This window comes from Echinops telfairi, unplaced genomic scaffold (genome assembly GCF_000313985.2).
Source record: "Echinops telfairi isolate 266 unplaced genomic scaffold, ASM31398v2 ScPeMD7_7425;HRSCAF=8463, whole genome shotgun sequence".
In the NCBI taxonomy this organism is placed as follows: domain Eukaryota; kingdom Metazoa; phylum Chordata; class Mammalia; order Afrosoricida; family Tenrecidae; genus Echinops; species Echinops telfairi.
The window spans coordinates 6,321,199-6,329,114 of NW_022111325.1; positions in this window are offsets into that span (position 1 = coordinate 6,321,199).

The window sequence follows — 7,916 nt, forward strand, 5'->3', positions numbered from 1 at the left end:
GCAAAAGAAAATGGAAAGTTCCATGGACTGCCATGGGAACAAACAAATCTGACTTGGAAGATGTATAGGAGATGTGTTCCTTGAAAGAAATGATGATAAGACTTTGTCTCACATACTTCAGACCTGTTATCTAGAGACCTGGAAAAGGACATAATGCTTGCTGAAGTGGAAGCAGATTTCAAGATGATAGATTGACAGAGACTGCAACAATGAGCTCAAACATAATATTTGTGAGGATTGCACAGACCGGTCAATGTTCAATTTTCTTTTAAAAATGTACAGCAGTATAATTATGATAAATAATTCATATGTCCTACAATTCAATGGTTTAAACATATTAAAAAGAGCTGTGCAACTATCACCACAATAAATTTTTAGAACATTTTCTTTTTTACTCCTTAGTAGCTCACCACTTCCTCCCAACCTCACCTGTCATAACCCTAAAAAAATATTAATTTAGTTACTGTCTCTATAGATTTCCCTATAAAGAAAACACACCAACCCCCCCCCAAAAGAAACACTACCAAAGTAAAATAGTAAAAAACAATTGAAAAGAAAGCAGAAAATATTACAAACTAGAAAAAATTAAAATCAGTCAAAGGGAAACAAATGATAAAGTCTTTCATTTTAACCTAACTACATCTGCTTTAGTCCACATTCTAATGCACTCTAATGATAGCTAGCCTATTCACATTCCTGGTCAATGGTCAGAGAGGACTCACCAGAGGCTTAATCTACATGGGGACCCTGCAAATGGATTTGGGCTTTTCACTGTCATCCATAGTCTTCTTCAAATTGGGTGCTCAGAATTTAAGCTATAATACAGTTCCCTTCTCTGGTCTTGGATTTTATTGTTTATAATCCTTGGGTCACACAGCTGGTGGGCTTTTTCCATGTGGATTTAGCTAAAACCTCACTTAGATGACAACTTGTTTTAAGACAAGCATTTAAGACCTCAGACACACTTTTTCTGATATCTGGGAATCGGCTTATTTCTTCACCACGCTTTGCTATAGCAAATCTTCAATTATCTCTTTGTGAGGAAAATATTGAGGAAGGCCACATTGTAAAAATTAATTGTTCAGTGATTACATGTGAGGTAACAATCTATTCATATACCTATGGTTTATATATATGACCTTGGTCCTCGTTAGAGACATCATTATCCTTTTATTTGAAAATATTATAAATCATCCCCATGGGGCATATGGTAATTCTGTTGATGTGGTTGACCCATCGCAGTCCCAACTCAAAGGAACCCTATGCACAACAGAACAAAACACTTCCCAGTCGAAGAGAGGAGGCAAGGTGGCCCTAGGTAAGCAGCACATACTGAGAGTTCTTTCGAGTTCGGTGGGTCTGGTGTCCAGAAGGACTAGTGGGAGGATTCTGGTGAGTGAGAGAACCCCTAAGACAACCCTTGGGACTTCCGCTGGCCACAAGCAAACCCCCCAACACCCCCCACCCCACCCCACTCCCCCATCCCCGACCCATCTGCCCTGAGCTAGAGCCCGCAGATACCTGAGATCTCATCCTTGGGTCATCTCGGCTCCGCTGGCTGGGCTGCTCCTGCACGCCAATGCCACTCTGCAGTTGCCAATTACCCCATCCCACCCCCAGACCTGGTCGCCATACCAGGAGCTGCTTGGCTGCCCTGTGGAAATCCACACAGCTGTGATGAGCCCCCCCTTGCAGCAGCTGCCCACTCGCAGTACTCCCTTAGGAGAGCTGCTCCCTTCTCCCATGGCTCCCCTCTCTCCACGTGGCAGAGAGCCGCAGCCAAGCTCAGATCTCTTCTTTCATTTACCCAGGGCCCCAGGAACTGACCTGCAGTCTAATTGTAGCAGGTTAGGTGACCTCTGACTGAGGGTTTTGGGGGGGCTTTCCCCCCACATCATTCTCTGAGATTCTTCCACCCATGCCCCTGCCTGCCTGCCTGCCTGCTTCCATTACATCACTCCCATGCTCTACCGGCTGCTGCTGTTGGCGCTGGCCTGCGCCACTACTGCACACTCCTACGCTGCCGTGTGCACCCCCCATGGCAACCTTAGCTTTCCCTGTGGGGGCTGCTTCTTCCCAAGCTGGCTCAGTGTTTCCATAGCATCCAGGCCCACAGGGGTCAGGGAAGAGTGTATCCTTGATCTGAAGAGCATGCATTCCCCACACATAGGCTGGCTCTGGAGCCCAGAGGATAAGCAATCCAGGTCCTAGGGTTTTGCAGTCCACGTGGCTATACTACCTTAGACCCTAACGTGGCCAAAGCCAGCCAATTGGCCCCCCTCAGCCATATCACTGCACACTGGGCTCATCTACTCCTGCCACCCACAGCAGCAGCTTGTCCTATGCCAGCACTATGCTCCCCGCCGGCGGATGCGACAGCTGCCCCCACCAGTGCTAGGCACATACAACCTGTGGAAGCGCTCCCGGACACCTACACCAGGACAGTGGGGTTGTTTTCGCCCTCCATGAGCAGCCCCTCCTGTGGCAGCGAGGTCTCCTACACCTGTGCCTTCTATTAAGCATCTTTTAAAAAAAGAAAAAAAATTTAATTAAACAAGAAAAAAGACTGCTAATTGTGACCTGACAGCCCAGTTCAAAGCAGCCCAAGAGACATACATACAGGCTCCAGCCCCACTCCAGTCACTGAAACTCCCCACTGATGTTGGCCACTGAATCGTCATGGAACCCTGCCCACAAGGCAGTCTGACCCATCTCTATAGTAGGCCATAGGCAGCCACCAAAAGCACCCTTTTAAGTAACACAGGGAAATAGCTCAGGGCCACTGGTCTACCAGAAACATGGTTCCTAACTCCACAAAGGAAGCAGCAGCATACCACATCACTCTTAACAAAAAAAACCAGAGAGACAAAACCCAATAGCAGTGTTAATCACGCTCATAGAAGAATCAGACTCAGATCTGCCACAAAAAGAAATCTTCAGAAGGCTGCTTGGAGTAATACAGGAGTTGAGGGACATAATGTAGAGTAAGGATGCAATGGTAGAGGAAATGAAGTCCACAATGGAGGGAATGAGCTCCATAATAGAGGGGATGAAGTCCACACACCAAAGGGAAATACAGGTGCTAATGCAGTGGTTCTCAACCTCCCTAATGCCACAACCTTTTAATACAGTTCTTCATGTTGTGGTGACCCCAACCATAAAATTATTTTTGTTTCTACTTCATAACTGTAATTTTGCTACTGTTATGAATTGTAGTGTAAATATCTGATATAAAGGATATATTTTCATTGTTAAAAATTGAACATAATTAAGGCATAGTGATTAATCACAAAACAATATGTAATTATAAATTGTGAAATATTTATGTGTTTTCTGATAGTCTTAGGAGAACCCTGTGAAAGGGTCGTTTGACCTCCAAAGGGGTCACGACCCACAGGTTGAGAACCACTGTGTTAACAGATGAGGTAGCAGAAGCTACACACAAGATCACAGAATTTATGATTAGACTAAAGAAGGCAGAGAACCATATCAGTGATTTTGAAGACACTCAGGCAGACCTCAGCAAATGAGAAAGGTAGTCAAAGAGGATAATAAAAGATGCAGAATATAACCTGAGATCACGACAGATGCTCTGAAGAGGTACAATATTTGCATAATTGGTCTACCAGAGCAGGACACTACGAACAAGTCAACAGCTAAAATAGTGAAGGAATTTCTGGAAGCAAACTTTCCCACCTTAATGAATGAAAATTAAACACTCATACAGGGACCAGAGAGGACACCAACTAGACTAAAATCCAAGAAGAACTCACCAAGGCATATAATATTTAAACTATCCAACTTCGAGGAAAAGGGGAAAATCTTAAGAGCAGCAAGAGAAAAAAATGCAGTCACCTATAAGGGTAATCAGATTAGAATATGCTCAGACTGATCAGCAGAAACCATGAGAAGAGATCATGGAATAATATCTTCCAAAAGTTGGAAGAGAAAAATGGTAACCCAAGAATCCTCTATTCCATCAAACTCTCCATTTTTCCCAGGTCAGAAAATATTTGAGAATACGTCAAAAACAAAACAAAACCAAAAGCACTACAAAAATCACTTTCCTATTCACTTTGGTCAAAAGACCAACATCCAGAGAGCACAAACATGAGATCACCACATAGTGTAATACAACCCAGAGTTGTCAGAGTACTGAAAGCAATTCCCAAGACATCTTTGTCCCAATGGTGAAAAGAAGGTAAGAATTAATCCTCCCATGCATACATAAAAACTACTAAGAAAGGAGGGAGGAAAAATGTTTATCTCAAAAGGTACAAGATGCCAGAAAATAATCCAGATTGCTGTAATAACTCTGATCGTCCATGGTCTGAATACCCCCATCAAAGTCAAAGGTAGTGGGATATCAACTTGCAGAAGAATGAAGAAGGACCCTTACCTCACCCCATATACAAGGACAGAATCAAGGTGGAATACAGACCTGGAGGTAAAACCACAAACTATCAGGATCACAAGTGGAAAAATAGGGACAAAGTTAAGAACCTTAGTGCAGGGAATGAAAGATATCACCCAGAGGAAGAGAAAATAGACGAGTGAGATATACTAAAGATAAAACACTGTGCGAATAGAAAAACTTCACCAAGGGAATAATGATAGAGCTCACAGACTGGGAATAGATGTTTAGTAATGACATATCAGACAAAGGTCTTATTACTAAAATCTATATAACCTGCAACCTTACAATGAGAAAAATATGAATAGTCTACTGACGAGGTGAGCAAAAGACTTGAACATAAGATTCTCAAAGGAGGAAACCACAGTCAATGAACAATAAGAAACTGTTTCTGATCATCAGCCATCCGGGAAAAGCAAATCAAAACAGCCATGAGATACCACCTAAAAGCCACGAGGATAGCCCAATTCAAAAAAACAGAAAGCAACAAATGTTGGAGTGAGTGTGGTGAGATTGAAACTCTCATTCACTGCTGATGGGCTTGTAGCTATGTAATGCCACTGTGGAAAGCAATTTAGCAATATCTAAAACAGATGGAAATTGAGGTACCTTATGACTTAGAAGTTTCACTACTGGGTATATACCCAGAAGAAATAAAGAAATAGACTATGACCAGACATCTACCCTACAATGTTCACCACTATTCAGCTCATAATCGCGAAGAATTGCAAACAGCCATCAATAGACGAATGGATTTTAAAACTCTGATATATACACCCAATGCAGTACTACACATCCATAAAAGTCAGTGATGAAGCGATGAAGCACCTCCTTTCGTGGAAAGAGTTGGAAGATATTATTCTGAGTGAAGCTGGAAAAGCACAAAAGGACAAGTACAACATGAGTCCACTGAGATAAGTTCCAACAACATGAGTCCGCTGAGGTAAGTTCCAACAACAGGGGAAATGCACATATCACACAGTTTCCAGGCTGAGGACCAGACACTCTGGCAAGAATCACACCAAACACAATGAAGCATATGCCATTAAAAACAAAATGAAAACACAAAAAGATGCAGATAGCACCTGTGCGGGAACCAACTCTGCTTCCCTGCCCACCCAATATGCGTTTATGGCCCACAGAAGGTTAGGTGAAGAAAAAAATGGCAATGGGTGACCAGGGAAATAATCCACCCAAGGGGAGGGTATTATTTATGTCTCCACAGGAAAGGGAGAGAGAGAATAGACCTCGTTCTGGTGAGCTGAGCCTTGAGTGCAAGGTTCCTACTCAGAGCAGCTCATGCACAGGGAGATCAGCACTGTTGGCCTCAGCTCCAGACATGAGGTTGCCTCTCTAGATCACAGGGCTACAGAGGACAGCACTGAACATACAGTGCAGGAAGTGCTACCAGTCTGACCTGTTCACATGGGAGCAAAGCAAGAGGGGAATGCAGCAGACCAGCAATGGAAATAAGGCCACAAAGTCCCTGAGGAATCTTGATTGTATACTCTGACCAGGGGAGAGCTCTTGGCATCTCATCTGAACTGGTTGGTGGATAATCACAAGGGGGCCACACTGAACGTCTAAAGGTGTCATGGGCTAAGGGATGGAACAGTACACCTCTCCATCTTTGACTGCAGGGAGAGTAATGGGGTCTTGCAGAAGGTGCGCCCCTCAGACTTGAATGCTGAGGACTAAAGGGGTATATGTGCTGTTAGGTAAGTGCGTCCTGTGGTATAGATCCCTAAAAGAAAAGGAGATTGGACTGATAGATTTTAATAGGGCCTGCATGCTATTTAACAGAGATACTCATCTACTCTGGGTCAGGCAGCAGTTGGACTTGGAGCTATTTGTATATAGTCTCTCTCTCTCTCTTTTTCTTCCTTTTTATTCTCTCTCCCTCTCTCTCATTTCTTTTGGTGTCCATCTATATAGGATAGGAAGGATAAGCAATTCCAAGGAGACAGCAACAGGACCGATGGTTCCTGGGGTGGGGGCGGGGGCATAGGAGAGGAGGAGGCTGGGGGAGGGGAGTGATGAATTAATAAGACCAGGGACAGGGAATAGCAAGGAATCTAAAATTGATGATGAGGAGGGTGTAGCATTCCTGATTGTGTTTGATCAGTTGAAATATATCTGAAAGGAATTACTGAGACATGAATGATGGGTAAACATGATAATGGGGCAGGAGGAAAGCAAAAAGAAAAATAGGAGAGAACAAGAAAATTAAAATTATACATAGATATAAATACATATATGCATATATGTAAATATATAAAGATAGGTGTATTTGCCTATATCTGTATCTATATCTATCTATGTATATGTAAATGCAATAAGGAAGAGGATTTGGGCCTCTATTTAAATCTTACCTCAGTACAAGAACAATTTATTCTAATAATGTGACAATGTATGATACTCGCTTTCCTGACATCATCACAGAAGACAAAAATGGGTGCATAAGCAAATATGGCAAAGAAAGCTGCTTGTGCCCAGCTATTAAAGGATATAGAATTTGAGGTCTTAAAGGCTAGTAGTTAATCAAGTGGTTATCTAGAAGGGAAGCAACAAAGCTCACTTGGAAGAAGCACCCCAGCCTGTGTGATCATGAGGTGTCAACGGGAATAGGTATCAAAAGATCAAAAGAAGAAATGAAATTCACATTCACGAGCATAGACAATGTGGAGACCCAAAACCCCCCCTGTAAAATAATTGAACAGTTCCTCACAGAAAAGCCACATGGATGGGATTATATATCCAGGGTACAGTATAGCACTGGTGAAACACATAACTATCCTCTAGTTCTTTAATATTTCCCCCCTTATTATTACAGTCTTAGTTTAACCTCATTAATTTTATTAGAACTGCATATGTGCATTTGTATAATTACGATAGTTCAACACACGAAATCCAAGATAGATAAACCCTTCAGAAAAAGTTATGGGAGTTATGGTTCCCTGAGGGTATGGGAAGAGTGGGGTGTGGGAAAGGGGCTCTGATAACAATGATGACTGTATAATCCCACTCAAGGGAAATGAATACCAGAATTTTAGGTGAACGGATACATTGGATGGTGTAAGATAAATCATTAATAATAATAATAATATAACAATAAGGGTTCCTGGTGGGAAATGTGGGGGAAGGATGGGACAAAGGGGAGCTGATAGCAAAGAGTTCAAGAAGAAAGAAAATGTTTTGAAAATTATGGTGGCAGAAGTTGTACAATTATGCCTGATCAAATTGAATCATAGATTGTTATAATATCCATAAGAGCTTCCAATAAAATTATATAAGAAATTTTACATATGTAGTTTTGAAAAAGATTTTTGTTTTTTTTTGGCGGGTATCCCTTGTGTTTTATGAGACCCCTACTCTGAGGATAGACAGCGAGACAGCACCAGACTTTCGTTCTTAGGTCATGTCATCCTTTAATCTGGTCTCTCAAGCAACGTCGTGGCATGTCTGCCTAATGCAATGTAACATTTATGCCTCACTTATTGGT